General features: G+C 40.0%; 1 protein-coding gene across 3 annotated transcripts in view; it reads right to left on the bottom strand.

Moving 5' to 3' along the window:
* AFF3 (ALF transcription elongation factor 3) overlaps nucleotides 1–22,772 on the bottom strand; it is a 543,761-nt gene that overhangs the window by 386,209 nt on the left and 134,780 nt on the right. The gene's annotated exons all lie outside the window — the stretch shown is intronic.

Consider the following 22,772-nt stretch of genomic DNA (forward strand, 5'->3'; position numbering starts at 1 on the left):
GTCCCATCATGAGTATTTCAGGACTCTACAAACAGTCCCATAACTAAAGGCCTATGGTTTGTCCTAAAATTCTCACACCACTTCTCCATTCTGAATATACCACAATTTGAAACCACTTCAGTATTTTCCATTCCACTTAAGAATGTTAGGGGAGAACTGACGAACTTGCAAGGGGGACTGAGAACCTCAGCTTGATGCAGCCCAGCCGCAAATCAACACGCTTCCTGCTAAGTGGCCCCAGCAAGCACCCTCAATTACAGGAGCTGCAGGACACATCAGTCAACAGAAGCAAAAGAAATGGAAGGAGGTGGGAAGAATATGGATTCAAACAAAACCCAAACTCAAACCCCTCCATTATTTACATTCTAAAATCAGAAGAGGAAAACCTCCCAAACTAATTGGTTGATCTTGGAGCCTAGGTAGGTAGGTGAGCAGGAATGTACGTAGGTAGGTAGGTATCCATGGTGAGAGTGAGTGAGACAGAGAGAGAGAGAGGGAATTTTCCAAGATGCTTGAAAGGAAAAATAAATACAACCCAACATTCACGTGTTTTTCATTTTTGTTTCTTTTCCCCCATTCTGCTTCTTCCTCCTGTCCCTCAGAGACTACAGCCCTCGGAGAAATGGAATTGGGTATTAGCTGGCTAGTAATTAGAGGATCTAGGTTTGCTGGTACGAAAGGATTAATGAGAGCTAGCCACACGATGCTCAGCTAATCCCTCACCTGAGGCACCAGGGGCTATTATGGCCTGGTGGTGCTGTGCGGGCAGGAGTTCCCAAGAAATCGAGACGATCTTTTCCTGACAGCTTCATAAGCTGAGTGTCAGCACCTGGCCTGCTTTGATGATGGTTTTACCCTAATCAGACCACCCAGGAACTGCAGGGACAAGAAAGCCAGCTGAGTTTCAGGGACATGTCCACGAAGCTACAGGAAGATTACAGAAAAAAGGCATTCTTTTTATCTGTCAAATCCATATACATTCCTACACAGACAGGAGGAAATGCCATTTGGGGCCGTGTGCTTATGCAATTTATAGCTTGTGACTTCATCTTCTAATTTTTTTAGGACAGTAAGAAGTTATACAATATTCAGGAACAAAGTCCAACCTCAAACTCGGAAGTCCCTAGGAAGAAAGAAAGGATTAGGGTGCATTCATTTGGTTTGAAGATGCTGGCCCCAGTGAGAAATTACTGGACTAGTGAAGTGTGAACACACTTGTTGGAAAGATGAACACTCTTTAAAGTACTAATGACCTTCATTAAGAAGAAGTTTCTGCTTTCAGTAATTATTGCCTGCATTCTCTGACCTCAGTCCAGACCCCAGTCCAAGCTGGGTATATCTGTGGCATCATCCCTTGCCAACGCTGTCCTCAGACACTCAGGTTTAATACAGGACATCTGTGACTATTTGATGCATTCCTAAACCCAAAGAGTAACATTCTAGAATGATTATTTATATTCAGGAAGAAAAGAGGAGAAACATGATGGACAGGCATAAAAATCAGTGATGTCCAGGTTGGAAAGGCCAGGAGAGAGAAGAAAAAAGAATAGTACCAGCCCCATTTTCAAGGAAATTTCATAGGCAAATTAGACAAGTATACAGTGAAATTAGGTGAGCTATAGAGCTGGGGGCATGTTACTTGACCTCAAAGCAATTCTATCATATAGTAAGAGTATGTATCTGATGTGGCTGTGTCGAAGGATCCAGTGAGTTAATACGTGTAAAGTACTTAAAATAGTACCTGGCACACAGTAAATAATGATGATGGTGCTGACACTAATGAGGATGATGTTACTGTTGTAATGGTTAATTTTTTAAGCTTTTTTTAACTGAACTATGGCTGATCTATGTTACATTATGTAATGGTCAATTGTATGTGTCAACTTGGCTAGACCACAATACCCAGATATTTGGTGAAACGCCATTCTAAATGTTGCTATTTTTAGGTACTTTAGATATTTTTAGAGGGGATTAACACTTAGGTCAAGAGATTTCGAGTAATGCAGATACTTTCCATAATGTGGGTGGGCCTCATCTAATCAGTTAAAGGCTTTAAGAGAAAACAACTGAGGTTCCTGAGGAAGAGAGAATTCTGCCTCTTGACCTCCTTCAAATTCAGGCAGATTGGAGCATTAAGTCTACTCTGGGTCTCCAGCCTGCTGGCCTGCCCTGCAGATTTTAGACTTGTCAGCCATCATAACCATGGATCCAATTTCTTAATTTCAATCTCAATCTCTCTCTCTCTCTCTCTCTCTCTCTATATATATATATATATATATATATTCATACTTTTATATATATTCATATAGATGCATATAGATACATATATATCTTCATATACATATTTATAGTTACTATGTATACTTTTGCATATATATATATGCAAAGAATATATGTATATATTCTTAGTATATACTATACTCTTACTATATGTATGTATATGTATAAATATGTATGTAGGTATATGTATACACACACACACACACACACACACACACACTACTGGCTCTGTTTCTCTGGAGGGCCCTTACACAAACGATATTCTCTTTTTTATTATTATTTCATGACCAAAAAAGATGAGAGATATACCAGGGATCAATATTACAAACAAGATTTCAACTTGACTAACTTTTTTCGTAAGGCCATCCTGTTTGATCTTGATTCCCTGAGAAACTGGCAGAATGTGAAGAGGATAATTTACTTAATGCATACCTAGTTATTTCCTTTCTATTAGAAAATAAATACAAATGTTTAATTAAAATAAACAAGTAACATTTAACCTTCTTGATTACACCAGGGGCAAAGGTCTTCACACCCAACTCACTTAATCATATAAACATAACTTAGTTCTTGGATTTAAAAGGGAAAAAGGCATCCCTCAGTTCCTCTCTTCACTTTGTTAAAGAACACCTAAGCCCTTTCCTATGGAATAGTTCCTATCAGTTTAGACTTACCCTGTATCTAAGAAACATTTAAATATTTGCAACAAATGCAAATGAATTGTCCAAGAAGCAAAATCCAACTCCATGGGGCGCCTGGGTGGCTCAGTGGGTTAAATCCTCTGCCTTCAGCTCAGGTCATGGTCCCAGGGTCCTGGGATCGAGCCCCACATCCGGCTCTCCGCTTGGTGGGGAGACTGCTTCCCCTCTCTCTCTCTCTGCCTGCCTCTCTGCCTACTTGTGATCTCTCTCTGTCAAATAAATAATAAAATATTAAAAAAAAAATCCAACTCCATACAGCTTTAGAAAGGCTATATTAAGAAACTAACAATTTTCTTTATATCTCCTATCTCCAGACAGGGACAAATAAAGATAGTTGTTAAAACTAAGCTTCCTGGGGTGCCTGGGTGGCTCAGTGGGTTAAGCCTCTGCCTTCGGCTCAGGTCATGATCCCAGGGTCCTGGGATCGAGTCCCGCATCGGGCTCTCCGCTCCCGCGGGGAGCCTGCCTCCCCCGCCCTCTCTCTGCCTGCCTCTCTGCCTACTTGTGATCTCTCTCTGTCAAATAAATAAATAGAGAGAGATCACAAGTAGGCAGAGGGGCAGGCAGAGAGAGAGGGAGAAGCAGGCTCCCCGCGGGAGCGGAGAGCCTGATGCGGGACTCGATCCCAGGACTCTGGGATCATGACCTGAGCCGAAGGCAGAGGCTTAACCCACTGAGCCACCCAGGCGCCCCAATAAATAAAATCTTTAAAAAAAAAAACAAAAAACAAAAACTAAGCTTCCCAAAACATCCAATATTCTGACTACTTCTGCTAGATTAATGAAACACTTGAAATATAAAAAGTGAAATTTGTATTTCTTTCATTATCTGTTTATGGCATTAATCAGAACTGCTTTGCTAATTACTCTATTGTCAGTTTTCTATTGGGATAAATCTAAGGTATTAAGAGTACATAAGAGCTTTATATTTAAATCTTGTTCCAAATGATGACTACATTGTTCTGATGGGGCCCATAGCATTGAGGTTATAGTTGGATGTGTTATTCTGTATTGAGCTAAAAGCTAACTTAGGCTAAAAGTAGCCTTCCACAACCACTGAGATCTTACATGTTTCACTAAAGTTTACCTCCAAATTTAAATGTCTGATATAGCAGGAAACTTGTGCTATAACTTAAATCAGGAGACCCTGGTGTCCCACAGTTTCTGTGTGTGTTTGCATATGAGTGTGCATGGGGTTTGTGTGTGTTGTTATAGTTAATCTGCTATATGGGCTTTCCTCTGTGACTATAAAATATTTTACACATATTAGAAAAATATCCCTCTGAAGAAGTACGGAGAATTTTCCAGTTTTCTAAATTATCTTCCCAGATAATTTGCTTCCAAAACTAGAACTAGAACGAGGAGGCAATTCTAAATTGTCACGTTTTCTCTCCGTCCCTTGTGTTCTCACCTGTTTCATGACCACCTTCCCCTCGCTCCCTTTCTTCAAGTTCCAGATTTCTAGGTCCATCATAAAAGGAATCAACAAGGACTCTGAGCATTCCCAGGATGCACTTCGGAAACCTTGAACAGTTAAATGAGCTTCTGTTGCTACTGAGAGTAAACCAGGATCCAGTGAACCCTGCCAAGGAGGGTCCTGCTGAGCATTCGTCATTAGGGTAGGGACGGGGACCGGAAGGGGAGTTTCTTTGGCAGTTAGAGAAAAAGAAACTGGCCTAGCCCTGTTCTAAATTGACAAAGACTGTGAGGAATTCCTTAGAAGATTCAGCAGCCATTCCTGCTACGAGAGGCTTTGCTTGAAAATTTTCTTGGACTTTTGTGTTAGGAGCTAACAAGTACTATGTTATTGTTATGTGTTGGGCTTATTAGAGCAACTAGCATACTACGTTCAGGAAATCTAGCAGTTTTACATAATATCAATTATATATAGTACCGGCTTATCACAGTCCATTTTTCCCTTCTTTACTAATAGTACCTGAAATTTGTTGGACAAGGCAATGTACCCACTTTAAAAACCACTTTAGCTAGTTTCTGCTGTGACTACTCATATGCTAAATCCTACTGAGTGGAATGTAAAAAGTTACCTGGTGGGGCTTCTGAGAAACTTCCTTAAGAGGGGACTTACACAGCTAGCAGTCACCATTCTGCCCATTCCCCTTCTTCCTCTCCTGTCAGGAATAAGATGGTGATGGCCAGAGCTGCAGCAACTATCTTGCGACAATGAAGCAGCACTGAGGATAAAAGCTACGCCCTAAGGATGGTAATTAAAAAAAAAAAAAAAAATGGGCCTGAGGCATTGATAATATTATGGTTAGGCAGCCTGTTGAGATAGATCAATCAAGCAATTAATCAATCATTTAAAGATCCCTGCAATCTATCTCCCAAGTAGCTGCAGTCACCCTTTTTCCTAGTCAATTATTCAGCCTCTGCTTAGTGCCTAATGTGAGCCAAGTGCTGAAGGTACCAAGAAGGGTGAGACATACTTCATGCCCTCACGGAGCTAACAGTCTTCTGGGGGAAACATACAGGTAAGGTGCAGAGTACGTGTTGTATGATATTAAGATGTGTGTTATTAACCCATTCAAAAGAGGTCTATTAAGTCCCACTAAGTTCTAGATACTCTCCCAGGGATACGATAAGGGGTTTATATCTAAATGGCAAGGAGAAGAGCAAATTGGGAGAACCAAAACCAAAAACAATAAGATTAATGAACAAGACAAGGTCAGAAAATAAGGGTGCTGTGATAGTGAATGACAGCTTGTAGCCAGCAAAGGCCTCTTTGTAAAGGTAATATTTAATAAATAAAGTTTACCTCCAAATTTAAATCAAGATCCTGAACAAAGAGAGAAGAAAAAAAGAACAAAGCTGCCCTGTGGAGAGCTGGGGGAGGAATGTTTCTGGCAGGAGGCAGAGTTCCTGCAAGTGTCCCAGGTAGGTATAGGCTTAGCATGTTGGAGGATGGTGTTAATAACTCCGAGAGAGAAATTAGTCCTGACTGGGGTGGGGGAGGGGGAAGTTAAGGACGTTTTCCAAGTTGGCCTGGGCTGCAGCCAAGTCCTTCTCCTCTCTAGAGCACAGAATTCCCAGCAGAGAAAGAGCACAGTGACGGAACCCCCTCTCCACACCCTCCCTTCATGCCCTACTCAGCAATATGCACCACTATCTGTGCCTCACTCCCAACCTATTTTCCTTCACTGAGAAATCATCCCACGAGACCCAGAGAAAAACAAACAAGCAAACAAACAAAACAAACCGAAGAAACCCATCCTTTTCCTTCTATATCAGGGAAAGTAATTTTGGCAGCACTGGCACTTTAGAAGCAGTCATCATGACGGAGGAAGGCTGGGCCCTGGACCCAGATCAATGGTCACGTAGAAGTTCACTAACACACCATTCCTGTTCAAATGTTGCCTGGTACCTCAGTTCAGAAGAGTCAACTGCAGCTTCCCTGGCCAGACGCCAAGCCAGTGTGGAAGAGAAGCAGCCCAGGCCCTCAAAGCCACAAGAGAAACTGAGGCAAACTCAAGCCTTACTCCAAAACCCCACCCTAGTTCTGTATGCGGCCCCAGGAACACGCGCCTATGTGTGCAGGACAGCACCTGTGTCCCGAGTACCCTCCGATGGCTTCATGACACTACCAAGCAGATGAGGACATCACTAATCTTTTGGTTTAGTTAGCATTATTTAAACAGTTGGAAGTGTAGAAACACACCAGTCCACTGACTTTAGCAGATTCCGAGGTGATATATCCAATTTTCAATAAATGATGATGTTATCATATGGACAACAATTCTTTGATCAATAAAAGAAAATGTGATACTGTCCTCTTCTCAAACCAAAACATGCTCTTTCCCTCTGGGGGAAAATATGTGGGTTTATCGAGTGAAAAGGTTTTTCTTCATTTTAATGAAGATCATTTCTTTTCATAGATTTACTGCACTCAATAATTGTCAAGTTATTACCTGGTGATCTATTTCTAATGAACTCTACTTGGTTAAAAAAGAAGCTGAACGTGGAAGAATAATTTCTCATTGGTTTCCTATTACCTTTCTGATGACTATTCAGTCTCTCATCTAAAAGTAGGGCTGGTGATGGTTTTGTGGAGTTTTCTGGTGATTTCCCTCTTACATGTTTCTCTCAGATTAGCACTTTACGTAAAACTAGGACTAATAGATCATTTGTCCCATTGATGCCTCTATTTGCAATTTTTGCCCGATCATCTAGATTAGACAGAATGTTGTCTCTCAACCTAATCCATGTTGTCTTCTGTAAGTTCTCTGTGTTCAAAATAAGCCTACTTATATTGACTTTTTGTTCTAATGGCCCAAATTGAGATTGGAGTTGATGATGTTGGGGTGGAATTGATTATATTTTTTACATGTTGTCCCAGTGTGGATATTTCTCATTATAAAATTAAAGCTGTTTAAATGTTATTATCTGTTCCCCCATCAGGAATAACATCCATATGTAGGAATGTCCTAATAAGTCAAGTGGGATTAATTAGACAAAAATTCAACTTTAGGCAAAGCAGACTGTGAAAGGATGGTGGTGGGGAACATAAACTCCCACTTCTTCAAAGTGCAGAGGTTGGTCAAAGCTTCCCATCTTCATCAAATTACACCACCTGCTAGGGGTTCAGGCATGGAAAGAAACATGGAGGGAGCCAGCCCTTCTTTCATAGGCGGTCAAGGAGTTTACACTCTAAGGATGAGTAAACATGCTTTATAACTCTTTGTTTTTTAAAGTTTTTCAGCAGTTACGTGCTACAAACCATGCTTGACCCCAGAGGTACAAAGAAGAAAAAGACAAAGGAGTGAGTAACAGAGCTAACCAAGGAGCTCCCCTGTAGCCAGGGTGACAAATAATCGGTGGCCCACACGACCCAAGTCCGGGAAGAGCTTACTCTGCAATGTAATCGTCAGACTATAAAACAGACATTTACATTTAGTTAAGAAAGGAAATGGACCTTAAGAGGTTATCTGTTGAGGTTTTTTTAACTTTTTAATTTTTTTAAAGATTTTATTTATTTATTTATTTATTTGTCTGAGAAAGAGAGAGAGAGGTAGAAAGGGAGAGAGTGTACAAACAGGAGGAGCAGCAGGCAGAGGGAGAAGCAGGCTCCCTGTGGGACTTGATCCCAGCACCCCAGGATCATGACCTGAGCCAAAGGCAGACACTTAACCAACTGAGCCACCCAGGTGTCCCTCTGTTGAGTACTTTAAAACAGATTTAGAGAAAATAGTCCACAGGGGGTTTGGGTGATTCTCTGACATAAACTCTAATGTGATTCACCCATTTAAGTATTCCACAGTTAATGGACACCGACTATGTATGAGCTGGCATTACAGAGGCAAGACATGATCCCTGCTCTTGAGATATCTTGTCCTCAGAAATAAGTGAGTATACAGAGATAGCTCAGAATACAAGACTTATTGCCTGCAGGCTGATGCAGAAACAGGAACCAAGCATGAAGGAACCAGAGATCAAATGGCCTTTAGTTGGTTCTCAAAAGATACACGTGATTTCTAAGACCTGTATACTTTTATTGAAAATCTATGTTGTAGGGGCACCTGGGTGGCTCAGTGGGTTAAAGCCTCTGCCTTCGGCTCAGGTCATGATCCCAGGGTCCTGGGATCGAGCCCCACGTAGGGCTCTCTGCTCAGCAGGGAGCCTGCTTCCTCCTCTCTCTCTGCCTGCCTCTCTGCCTACTTGTGATCTCTCTCTGTCAAATAAATAAATAAATCTTAAAAAAAAAAAAAGAAAATCTATGTTGTAATTTCTACTCTTCAATAACAACAGTGGCTCCTTCTCCCTCTGTTCACACACTGTCAGGATCACTTGAATATATGTACACAGAAGACTTACAAATGAGTAAGTCTCCACTATCTAATTAGCAAAACACAAGGCAAGAAAACCATTCTTTGACTAGGTAAAACCACTAGCCTAATGGAACTCTAAAGTAAATTGTAGCACTTTCCTTGAGGACTCCTGGCAAAGAGAACCTTCTCACCACTTCCACAGATGGAGTGAAGATGGAGTGAAGAGTGCACGGTAAGCACAATGGGCGCCTTCTCGCCTATGAAGTCACACTGCCCACCTAGGCACCCATCGGACCCTGCCACGGTGCGGTCGGTTCTGGCCCTTTCTCCTCTTCCTGAAGGGAACTGAGAATGGCGAGTTTCTGCTTTTCCATCTGTCCAATTTCCAAAGTCCCCCACCGTCTAGCCGGGAGAATCGAGAAACTCACTATCCATCTCACCCTCACTGGGGAAATCCTATGGGGTCCAGGTTATGCAACAGTGATTTCTTCAGACAGCTTCTTTTGTCTCCAAAACCCAGTCTATAGGCATTTTTAGACATGGCTCAGCTCTGCACTCTGGGATATATAATCATGGAGAGTAAGCCACACATGGGCAAGATGCTTCTGGGGTTAGAAAGCAGAGGTTGTCAACAAAAATCTTACCGGCCACTCAGGAAACCTGTGAGGCATGCGATGTGGATCCGACACACCCCAGCACAGCCTGGGTGACATTCAATACCCTTGTTGGACAATCAGTACAAGTGACGATGCACGTGCAAAGCCAGGTGTCCACATTTTTGACAAATAGAAATTGTCCCATTACCTATTTCAGGGATTTTCTAAATGTTTCATAGAAAAATTAACTTCAAGAACCAGGTCCCCCAAGCAATCCTCCCCCAGCCTCTGTGTAACAGGTACAGCCCCCACCACGAAGAAGTGCTTTCATTCTGGGAGATGACACATGCAGCGACTGTTGCTAAAAGATCGTTGATGGTCCAGAGAGAGGCTCTGATGGACATACTGAGGTGCACCACTGTCTTCTGAATTTCCCCATAACGAGTCCCAAGCTCAGACATGGAACTTTTCTTGCAGACGGACACTCATCAAGAATAAAGGAAAGCAAATTCATCTGGGCCACCCAAATTAGAAACCAATAATAGGCGAATAGGAATTAGGCCAAAGTCACATTGTTTGACACTTGTGTAAAATGGTTTGTTTATGGAGCTAACAATACCAACAGCTGATGAGTGGGTGGGTCCTAAGTAATTAACATATTTAGGAGACTATGGTACCTTAGCCACCTTTAATCCCCAATCACATACAAATAACAAACTAATCTCAAATCTTTAGGGTAGTGATTTATGTCTTTTCATTTGTGTATCACTCAGAGCCTTGTACTCACTACATCCTAGATAAAATGACCCTAATTAAAATATGTCACCTTAGAGGTTTCTATTTGCCAACATTTTGTTCTCCTCATGCAAGCGAATGTATTATTTGTTTCAGTCAGATCATTACTTAGATATTTATTCAATACCTACTATGTGCAAAGCCCTGTATAAAGTACAGGATGTAAATATAAACAACACATCTAAGCAAGTGCCTGTAAATAAAGTTGAAGGGTGGCTATATGTAGACAAACTGCATAGAGCTATCAGAGGAAGTGGGAGTTGCATCTGACCAATGGGAGCAAGAGGAAGGCACTTAAGACCAGCTTGGGGGACATACACAAGTAGGCATGTGGAGATGGGAGGGTTGGAAATGAGCTCAGTGAGGGCAGAAAGCATGGTGTGGGGATGCACAGGGAATACTAAGACATTTGGTTTTTTCAATGCACAAAAGAAATGAAGGGACTGGTGGAGGGTAAAGCTGGGAAGAAAGAATGGGGACGTAGCCTGGATTATCCTGCAGCCAAGAACAGGTATCTAGATTTGGGCCATAAGAAGTGAGTGGCAGAACTTTTTAAAGTAAGGGTAGTCATGAGAGTTGTATGGAAGAGCAATAAAACCACATTATTTTCCTAGTCCTCTGCAACTTGGGGAACTCTCATTCAGGTTGGCTGACTTCTCTTCCCAACAATAGTCTGCATTAATAAAATTCTGCTGCACAGGTCACCGGTTTGGGGATACTCAGAGCTCATGGCTGCCTGGGGCCATCTTGTTCTGGCGGGGAAGGCCTGGCCATCTTCTGCCTGCAGTGCTCAGTTCCTACAGAACTCACTCCTTGGGGTGCCTGGGTGGCTCAGTGGGTTAAAGCCTCTGCTTTCCGCTCAGGTCATAATCCCAGGGTCCTGGGATCGAGCCCCACATTCAGGGGAGGGCGGGGGGGGGGTCTCTGCTCAGCGGGGAGCCTGTCTCCCTCTCTCTCTCTGCCTGCCTCTCTGCCTACTTGTGATCTCTCTCTGTCAAATAAATAAATAAAATCTTAAAAAAAAAAAAAAAGGAACTCACCCCTTTACAGAACTGCAGGTGTGGGAGAATCTTACACTATATGGATCCGGAGACAACTCCATATGTTGCCCCCCATTCCATCCACCTTGACACCTTCCAGCTTCTGTGGCAAACTCTGAGGGTCTTGCTTTGTGTGCAGACAGTAGGAATTTTTCTTTGCTGCTGTAGTCTATTGTATTTCATTTGGAATCGAAAGACTCAAAGGAAAAAGGATGATAAATGAGACCAGTGGATGTCAAGGGCCTTCTTGAAAGGACACTTTTACCTCCCTACCCCAAATTAGCTTCTCCTGCTATCCCCAGATGGACCTCCCTGACTAATTCTGAGAAAGAATGGAAGTCCTAAAGACAGCTCCTGGAAGTCCAGGGTGGAGATAGCAGCATGAGAAGCCTTTTCTCACCCTAAACCTGTGGTCCGTGTAGGAAAACTTCTGAGAATTAAAACCACTGTGTCAATAAACAAATAAATAATGAAAATAAGACCTCCTAAGTAAATAAACCAGTCAGAGAAAGACAAATACTGTATGATTTCACTCATATGTGGAATTTAAGAAACAAAACAAATGAACAAAGGAGGGAAAAAAAGAGACAAACCAGAAAAACAGACTCTTTAAGTATAGTGTATAAACAGTCGGTTACGGGGCAGGAGAGGATGGGGGAAACAGGGTATGGGGATTAGGAGTGCACTTGTTTTGATGAGCACTGAGTAATATATGGGACTCTTGGATCCCTATATTGTACACCTGAAACACTGTATGTTAACTACCCTAGAAATAAAATTTAAAAATTCATTACGACAGAATATTTGATATTTAATATGCTCTTTTGTCTAACTTTTAAAAAATGTTACGGTATGGTATGGACTAAAGAATATATAAACTTAAAAAACAAAACAAAACAAACAAACAAAAAATGTTGCTGTGTCTTCCCTACCACGAGCTCATGACCACATCCAATCCAATTCTTCCAACTAGAGAGATACGAATCTTAGGAAAGAAATGGGCAGAAAAACCTCTGACTATATCCTCAATTTAACTCTTCCAAATAAAATTTTTGTCGGAAAAAATTGGCAAGTTACTCAGGTTTCAGAGTTCTCATCCAGCAAATGGGAAAAATAATAGCACCAACCTACATGGATGATCAAGAATTACATGAAGTAATGCATATAAAAGTACTTAACCCATCCATTTAGGGTATCTTATTGCTGCTAACATTCATGTATCTAAACTGTTTTATTTATTTCACAGTTTCCATCTCAAGTGAAACATTTGTTTCCTTTTAGTTCCCCTCAAGGCAGGAGAAAAGATGAACTTTGGGGGCAAGTACATGAACTCTATCTGGTGTACAGAATGTTCTAAAACTCTCACAGGCATCTATATACATCTTCTACAGCTACTGAAATAATGTTTCAAATATCAAAAAATAGAATGGAATGAAATATCTTTTCACACAATAACCATGAAATGATATTTTTCACTCTTCCCAAGTACTTAAATAAACAATTCTTATACTTTTCCTAGTCATTACAAAGAAATTTTAAAAATCAAATCACTACTAGCAATTTATAAGAGACAGACAGATTTATAAGAGACAGACAAGAAAGCATTACTAACAGAGAGATTTTATAGCTAAACCTTAATTACATGTGCAGCTGCATCAATTCAGTTTGGACAAATAATTACATGATTAATCGTGCAGTAACATTAAATGTAACATAACAGTAAGATTAAATAGATTATCTCTATGCTCCTTCCTCAGCCAAGTATTTCTGCTTTTGTGGTTTGTTTTCTAGGTTTTGCTTTGTTTTTTAACCTGTCAAAAAAAAAATAAGGGGGGAACAAATTAAGGAGTGCCAGTGTGTGGGTGAATATGTGACAGATTCCAGGAGAGGAAGAATGGGAAATATTTGCTGAATTCTGAATATTCTGTTTGGTAAAAGAGATAAAAGTCACTGCATTCTGTACTCCAGTGCCTGGGTCATGGGAGACAAGTTGATGTTTGTCTTTTGAATGAATGATCACAGCAATTCATTATTACTAATAATAATGAAAATATTATGGCCAAAATAAAAATTTAGTGAGTTTTTTTGGTGTGTATCCACAAAATCATCTTATTTTATAAAAAGGATTTAAAAATTAGGTTTAACTATTTCAAACTCCTAGGTGGAGAATTTATCCATCTATTTGGCAAATGTTTCTTAAATAACTATTAAGCATAATTACAACAGGAGAATCAGACTCATACATCAATCTGTTACTTAAAACTGGGTATTATTTATACACTCTGTGCCCTACTAGTACTGTGATGAATTTTTGAGAACTTTGAGACATACTTTTCGTTGGGACAGCAAATAAAATCTCATTTGTAGATAGAAAACTACTGTTCAGGAAATTTGATAATAATGAGAATATATATTCCTATATCCTATATATGTGCCTGGTATACATATGTCCCATATAGTCTGACTTAGTGCCAAAGGAGCTAGGTAAAATTAATCCACCAAAAACTGAGGCTAAGATACTATACGAAATACTTAAATGAACTTTTGGTTAGCCTAAAAAACTAAGGAAGAAAATTTATTTATATTATAGCTTAACAATTTTTATGTTCTAATTGTAACCACCCGCTCAGTAGTAAGCAGAGAATGAGTCAAGGCATAATTATTATTCAAAATAATTTTCTAAAAAAAATTTGTATGATTGCCCTCTAGGACATCTTTCTAATTTCTGAAACTGTTTTTTTTTTTTGCAAAAACTAATTGAGTCTATAACTCTTACCAGGATTTCCCTTTAACAACAACAACAAAAAACCAAACCAAAACAAAACAAAAAACAACTACCATGCCCTCATCCTGGCTGATTTTCTTTTTAATTACTAACTTGTCTAACTTTGCCAGATGGTCATTTGCTAATGGTTCTGCCTATGATGTGACCAGTTCTCCAACATCAATTTCATTGACTTCATTGAAATCTCATATTTTGTTAAGACATGGACACCACACCACAACAGCCAAACTATGGAAAGAACCTAGATGTCCATCAACAGATGAATGGATAAAGAAGATGTAAGATATACACACACACACACACACACACACACACACATATATATATATACAATGGAATATTATGCTGCCATCAAGAGAAATGAAATCTTGCCATTCCTAATGACATGGATGGAACGAGAGGGTATTATGCTAATCGAAATAAGTCAATCAGAGAAAGACAATTATCATATGATCTCTCTGATATGAAGAATTTGAGGGGCAGGGTGGGGGATTGTGGGGGTAGAGAGAAATGAAACAAGATGGGATTGGGAGGAAGACAAACCATAAGAGACTCTTAATCTCACAAAACAAAATGAGGGTTGCTGGGAGTAGGGATAGGGTGGTTGGGGAGGGTATGTGCTAGGTGAGTGCTGTGGAATATGTAAGCCTGATGATTCACAGACCTGAATCCCTGGGGCAAATAATACATTATATGTTAATCAAAAAACAAAAAATAAAAAATAAAGACATGGACACCACAATTCCAAATTGCATTTGCAATTTATTGTCCAATGTTTATAACAACTTCTTAGCAGGAACAGATAAACAGAGGCGAGGTTAGGAAAGAGGAGAGAAATTCATGTTAGAAATGGTTGGTTCATTTGTAAATACTGTCATATTAAAATGACTTGATTTTCTTTGTTTTTTTTTTAATTAATTTACTTATTTATTTTAGAGAGAGGGAAGGAGGGGCAGAGGGAGAAGAAGAATCTTAAGCAGACTCTGCACGAAGCTAGACACAGGACTTGATCTCACGATCCTGAAGATCATGACCTGAGCCAAAATCAAGAGTCAGACATTTCACTGACTAAGCTACCCAGGAGCCCCACAATGACTTCATTTTCTCTGCAACCCTGAAACTGACTTGGTTCTCTGAGAATGATTGCCTGGAGGAGAGAAAGTGAGGTGCTAGCCTGCCTTATTTAGAGAACAACAGGCACCAGGTGAATTCAGTTTCTTCTCCTCCACTTCAGAAAAGTCCTTCACTTTTTAAACACCCAAACCCTCGTTTGGTTCCCTCTGTCCCACTGCTCTCTGAAAACATTCATCTTCATCTGCCCTCCAATATCTTGCTTTTCCTCCTTCCATGATCTTCCAATCCTGTGTATTACCATTTCTAAGCTCTATTAGGAACATAGCTATCTAATATTAAAAATCGTACTGAAATATACTATTTATGATTGAAAAGGGCACATGTGTAAGACACCCTCTCATTCCACACATTTCCTTTGCCAGGGCCCTTGTGTTCCTTATTCAGAGGACTGACTGATGCAAGGCAGATGCCCCTCAGTGGTTAGGAGTGTGGGTGTTGAGAGCAGGCAGCTGGGTGCTAATCCTGTCTCTAATTTACTATGTGACCTCAGGCAAATTGTTTAACTTCTCTGTGCTGTATTTTCCTTCCCTGCAAAATGGTAAGAGGATTAAATAAGCTAATATATGTAAAGTGCTTCAAACAGGGTCTGGTACTCAGTAAGCACTAAATGTGAGTCCTTACAGGGATCTTCAAGCACCATCCAGTGCTTGGTGAACACTGGGCCCCTTCTTAGAGCCTTGGGATACAGAGATAATATGCATTCCCTTGGCCCTGAAATCCAAAAAGGAGTCTGTATTGCAAGACCTTCAAAGGCCCTGCCCCATTCACAGGCTGTGTGATTTGGGATAGGGAAGCAGGGACAGACACTCAAGGCCACCTGTGCCTCTTAGCGCTGTATGACTCTTGATGGAGTATCTAATGTCTTTAGACTTCTTTCATCCACTACAAAAAATGGAGACAATACTCCCTAACTCACACAGGTTTTGGAATGATTATATACAAAACATATTTGAAGAGGCATCTAAAACAGACTTCACAGAGTTACTCCAGAAATGTTCATTTCCCTTCCCTTCCTTAGAAAAATGACCATAAATTCAGTTTGCAAATACCTAGAAGATGAGCCATTTAAATAAACGTGCACTCTGGTTACTTTTAATTCCTTCTGTGTCCAAACTACAAGTCTTTGAATACTAAGGGTCAGTAATAGCTGTAACTTCTCAAATTCATCAAAATGTATTATTTCATTCTGTACAGAGTGGCTAACCAATGAACTGAGAAAGTTGTTTTATAATATCCTTTCTCGGACTGTTTTATACAGAAGAGGAGGAAGAATGCCAGTTGTTTAAAATAGGCAGGAAAATTACACGAAAATGAGAGACAAAGTGATGGTTGGCCACAACTGTAGAACCAACATAGTCAACTGCAAACAGGGAGACAGAGGGATAATGGCGTGGGAAGGACCCAAGTGAGGAACTGGGCTTCCCCCACTGGCTGCAGCTCCTGCTCCCATGATCCTCCACTCCCTCTGATAATGGTCCACAGTGGGAGAGATAGAGCTCGGGCCAATACACCTGAGTGAGTCACTGTGACGTATCAACAAATGATTAGTAAGAACACAGAGGTTCTTTTGGGTCTGGGTGCTTGGTCAAGGCCATGGCTTAAAACTTGCCCTGTATACAAAGTGCAGGGAATTTGTGTGTGAGTGTGAGAGGACGATGGTGTGATACAGATTCTCTACGCCTCCTGTGCATGAACCAACCCAAATCCTCAAAAAATAAGTTTTTCTGACGAAGTAAGTAGACAGCTCTGTCAGTGAGGTCTTTTCATACACATTTAGCAGAAGAGAAATGTGTGGATATTAAAATCCTGCAGTACAAAAGAAACCCCCTCTTACTTAGCAATCTGCCATGCTGATAAATAGAAATAGAAGGCAATGCCTAGGCTTTTCTTTCTTCACATGTTAGGGCTACTTTGACTTCCAAGTATAGAGAAAATGGATTTCATATAGTTTGCAGTAAATGGTGACGTGTGTGTGTGTGTGTGTGTGTGTGTGTATGTATATATACATATATTTGTATACATAAGCACACATATATATGCACACGCACACATATATATCCTGAAACTCTGTAGAAATGTTAACAAGGTAATAGTATATACACATACAAAACACTCTGAGGAAGCAGAGTATTTAGAAATGCTTCAATTATCACCAAGGTGATATAGTAAAATGAGGATAATAAAATATAATTAAACATTAATTACAGAAACCATCAAAAATAATTGACTTGTACAAAGCACAGCACTCCTATTAAAAAGGAAACTGATGGATAATAAAATATATACAGTATTCTGTTCTCTAGACATAATTACTTCAAGGCAGCAATTAAATTTATAGAAAACTGTTAAGTTTCTTCTGTGACGCTTTACTACTGTGAACTCAAGACATTTTGACTGAGAACTGTTTCCAAAAAATTCTCATGATTGTTTAACATCTTAATGGGAAACACTGCCATAAACTCAAAGATTGTGTTATAAACAAACAAGAAGTGAATTTTAATACAGTTTGGACTCTGCTGCACTTGTCATATTTCTGGTGCCCACAGACAGACTTTTGCTCCCATTAGAAATGTCCAATGCTCTTATGACCAAGGCAGAGTACAGTTAAAGCTGAAGGAAAAAATTAATTTTAATGCAAAAATAATATTCTTCAGAAATGCAGACAGAATATATTTTTACTAAAAATTATCATGCCAAAGTTTTTACACCAGTTTGTCTCTTTATCATTTAAGGAACTAGGACACCATTCCATAAAACCATTCCAATGTCCTTATGGGAAGCATTAGGTTTTTAAAGGGGCATAAAAATCTCTCCTTTTGGCCTTTTCACAACATATTCAGAGAGTCCAGAGAATTCTCTACATATAGGCAGTTGTAAACAAACTTCTCTACACTGCAGCAGAGGGTCCGTGGGGGGAGGCTAGGATTTCATGTTTTTACACTGAAAAAGTTTGTAACCACTCAAAAATGAAGATGATCCTAGTCAAAATAGGTGTGCACAACTATAGGCAAAATGAAAGCAGTAAGTTTGAGAATTCCATATGTATGTGTATGTGTAGAGAAGCCTTCAAAAATCCAATCACAATTTTTTGTTGTCATACTTTTTTTTGTTTGTCCACAAATGATACTTTAAAATATTGCTTTAGTCCAGCAACACTATAGGGACATCAGGTGAAAGGAAGGAGGAAGACACAGCTAGCAAGCATGGTGGCCCTCCCATATTAATGTGAGAAAAAAGCCCAAGTGTCCAAGGAATACTTCCTGAAGCAGAACTTAAATGGAACATTTAATGTGAACCACTACAGTGAAAGTCACTAGGTTAAGCATTGTTTGTTACCGCATCAATTAGCTTAAGCTAACTGACACAAAACCAGACATCTAGTTTTTATAAGCAAGTTATGGTTTGAGCACCTGACTTTAAATGAATATGAAAGTTATCCCTCACCTGCAATGCCTTGATTTAACAGTAAAATAAACTGTAATGATTTGGCAATATTCCTTCAATATGCCTGATTTTGACCAAAATTATGCCACTAAAGAAATTTCAGAGGTACATGTGTTTGTCACCTGTCTCTATTCATGACAGTACTTCCTGGCATCATGGAGTATAGCAAGGAGTTTCCCAGACAGACAGGAAATAAGAAACTCATGGATATACATTGCCAATTCACCCTGTTGCCTTTGACTGAAGATGAAACGTGAGCCCCATGCCATAAGAACCACAGTGTAAAAGTAGGTTAAGTATAAAAATAATATAAGCACCTACCCATAGAAATTACAACTTGCGGAATATTCAGCAGAAACAGCTGAGAGTGGTGCCCAATAAACACAAGGCCCCATATCAGAGCCTTGGGATGAAGAGACAATATGCATTCTACTGCCCACAAAATCTGAAAAGGGCCCTACTGTGCATGAACCGCAAAGGCCCTGTCACATTCACAAGCTGTGTGCGTGTGTTTCCCTGCACACGTTACAGACCCAGTTACAGACTGTTACAGTCTGTAACTAGTTACAGACCCGTTAGATGCCTTATTTAATTAAATGTTGACCCCTAGAAATTTGGGAGGGCATTCCAGTTATTTTTTTTTTAAATTATCACTCTTTTACAGGAAAGTTATACTTAACACCTTAAGGTTGCATGCAGGAATAGATTAAAATCAAAGGATAATAATCCACTTAAATTTATCTCCACAGACAGCCTGTCAAATAGAAAATTCATTTATGTATGTGTGTGGGTTGTGGAAGGAGGCAAAGAGGAGAAAACGGAAGTAAGCAGGTCTATTTCTTTACAGAGAGAACAAGACACAGCACAGAGTCACAAAACACAGCACACTTACTGAATGTCAGCCTCAACAGGGTGTTCAAAAAGCAGCACTGTCTCCAAAGATGGTATGAAGTGTTAACAGGAGCAACGGGATCATGCAGGTAAGGGGCTTTCAGATAAAGCAGTATGTAAGGGGCAAAGAAAAGCAAAATCTCAGGACCTGTGGAAGATTAAGTCTGCACATTCAGTCTTTTTCAGGAGAAGTCCACTCAGCAGCAAAGGGTTGTACCTCTTCTGTCTGACGTTTTCTCAAGGTTGATAGCGAGGGAGGCAGGTCGGTCTTTTGGTCTTTTGGCGGTAGAAAAGGAGCAGCACCTTGGAAGCAGGCCCAGGGGCTGGCTTGGCCGCAAGGCCTGAGAGCGTGACTCATGCTCATTATGTGATCGAAGAATTTGGGGTCCATTTGACTTTCCCACGATAATTTAAAAAAGATGACTCTCAGAGTGGTGGGTAGCTCCCCCTAACACCCCTACTGAGAAAACTGATGGTAGTGCTGTATCGGGCCCCAATAAGAATACTGTTTTCAGTTCTAGACACAGTCAGAGAGATGTCCTCACAAGAGCTCACAGAAAGACAAAGGCTTTGGAGACATGGAGTCTCAAGAACCGTATATATACATAGTCTGGAAAAACTGGTGGAACAGAATAGTTATACTAAAAAAATATGATGGCTCACTATGCAATGCAATTCAATAAATATTTACTGAGTAACTTCCACGCAGATGATCCCTGAAGGTATATGCAGAGACTGGTAAGAAACAGCCGCTCTCCTTAGGGAGTCTACAATCTAACTTGGGCAGAGAAAAGTTGTAAACAAACACATAACCAACCCAAGGCAGGTCCGACCTATGGGAGGAAAAGATAATTTTTCACTAAGAGACATTCTGGAGAGATGGATAAAATTTTGATTGCCAGAGATTTTTCTGAGGGGCAGGTAAGGAATAAGGACATTATCAGGAATAGGATGAACAAAGAGTTCCAAGTAGAAAATAAAACATATGAGGTTGGAGGGAAAAGACGAGCGTTGCCTGGAAAATACAATATGATAAAGTAGTGTAAGATTGGTATGTGAAACATGTATTTGCAAGGAATAGTTGTATTTAAAGAAAATTTTTATGGTAGTGCTAACATATATAGCATTTATAGTTAGAGAATTGAAGCACAAGGATTCTTCCTCACAACTTCTCAGTTCTTAAGTAATCCTTCTGAGTCCAGCACCTTTTAAGCACTCAATAGTAGACTGCTGAACCAAATGAAAAAAAAATTTTATATTTTTAAAGATAGTTTATAGAATACATATGATTATTAGCAATTTTCCTCCTAAAATCCATCATTACTTCTCCCCTTTCTTCCTGTTTTTAAATCCAGCTCACTCTCGTGAAATGCATGATTTTAACTCCCATACATGATTTAAGTCCCATTTTAAACTCCTTGTCAGGCAGCATAGTTTATGGCTTCTCCCTACCACACCCAATCAGACCCATGCCCAAACAAAGACCCTGGATACTTGAATAGTGTCCCAGACCTGAAATGAATGAGGACAGATATTTTGTGTGTTCTGTTTAAAAACAGTGCCTACCTAGAACAATTTCCCAGTGCCTAGAACAGTATGAAGAACATAGTCTGTGATCCACAAATATTTTGTTGTTGGATAAAGCAAACAGATGTTTAACTTAACACAGAATAAGCCAAAGTAAAATTAGGTGTCTTCTTGTTTGTTTGTTTACTTGCTTCTTAAGATTATCTAATACTGGTATAGTGTCACAATCAAGATTTTATACTAAATGAACTGTGGAAGTTCATGCTTAAAAGGGGTAAACCTTTCCTTCTTTGATGGGCATTAGAGTTGTTAACATCCGGGCAACCACTCCACCAGCATTCATCTTTAAATTTTCAACTGTATTTAAATAATGACAATATTACAGGTTTCTCTACTGTGATTTTTAGACTCAACTAGAAATTGCTGGTCATATATAATTTCATACTTTCTTAGCCATTACAAGGAAAGTAGTCATTCTGGTGTTTCATTTAATATCACAATTTACAATTAGTTTTTATGTTCACTCAAAAAAAAAAAAAACACTAGTGCCATATGGACTAACTCCAAGATATCCCGCTGGGATGTTGCATTTTATAAACAATACGCAAATGCTATTATCCTTATAATAACCCCCAAATATTTTCCCTTCCCTCAAGTGCTGTGCTTCATACCACAGACTTCTTATTAAAAAATCAAGCTTGCCATCTATGTCATATTATATTTTTTATTTGCCTTCCCTCCCTCTCCTCTCCCTGGCGTCTGCCTACTACCTAGTACAGGGACCCTCCAAATAGGACCAGGTGCTGAGAACAGTTGGGGAAGGGGCATTCGCAGGTTTCAAAATGGAGTGCGTATCCACAGCAGCACACATCAAAGAGGTGGGCCTTTCAGGCCCCCTTCCCAGCACTCTGATAGGCTAAGTAAGGATCTGGCCTCCACCTCTTGCAAGTCACCAGAACACTGTGCTCCTTCCTTCTGAGCTGTCTTGATAAAGCTGCCAAACCTGTGACCTACTTTCACATAGCCCCGTGCTTCTGTCATCCCCACAGTCATGTGCTCTTCCCCATGATGGGCCTGCTACCTGTTTTCTCAAAACTGGAAATCACATGGAGCCAGCCACACACATACCTTGCTAGCATTTCAGTCACTGCCTTTGGGGTTTTAGTCATCATGTGTAGGCATTTTGAAACCATCTTCCCAAAGTCTTCCCCAGTGCCCATGTTCCACTGATAGCTCACCACCCTGCTTCCCACTCCCCCAGTACCTGGTAAAGCAGAGACTAGAAGAGTTGGGGAAAGATGTCTTGTTTTAAGATGTTGCTTTCTAGCTGGCAGTTATGTATTACCAGCTAGAAAACCTCATTAACCTGACAATCATATCCTATGGTTGTCACAACCATTGAAAAACTGTGGTTATTAATTGCTCAGGTCAAGCTAGGAGATATATTGATCTCTCCTTCCTCTGATTCCCCAGTGTTTCTTGCATGTATCTCTCATTTGGCAATCAATCACATTTTGCTATGAGACACCTGAGATTTCCCTTTTGCCATTTTCTTTAGGCTCTTTGTTCCCAATTGGCCAGTCCACGCAGTACACAAAGATTATGTAGATTACATGTTTCTACATTTTTCCACAGACTCTACAAAGTGGTTCTCAGAAATATTAGAGGACTGATCTGTGGGCATCAAGAATGATACAGACTTATTTCTTCCTATCTCTGCAAAGCAAAACAATGGACCCTGGAAATACCAGAAAGGGTAGCCAAAGGAAATACCTAAAAGGTCTCAAGAGTTAGGTGAAC

The sequence above is a fragment of the Lutra lutra genome, chromosome 9, assembly GCF_902655055.1.
Source record: "Lutra lutra chromosome 9, mLutLut1.2, whole genome shotgun sequence".
Taxonomy (NCBI): domain Eukaryota; kingdom Metazoa; phylum Chordata; class Mammalia; order Carnivora; family Mustelidae; genus Lutra; species Lutra lutra.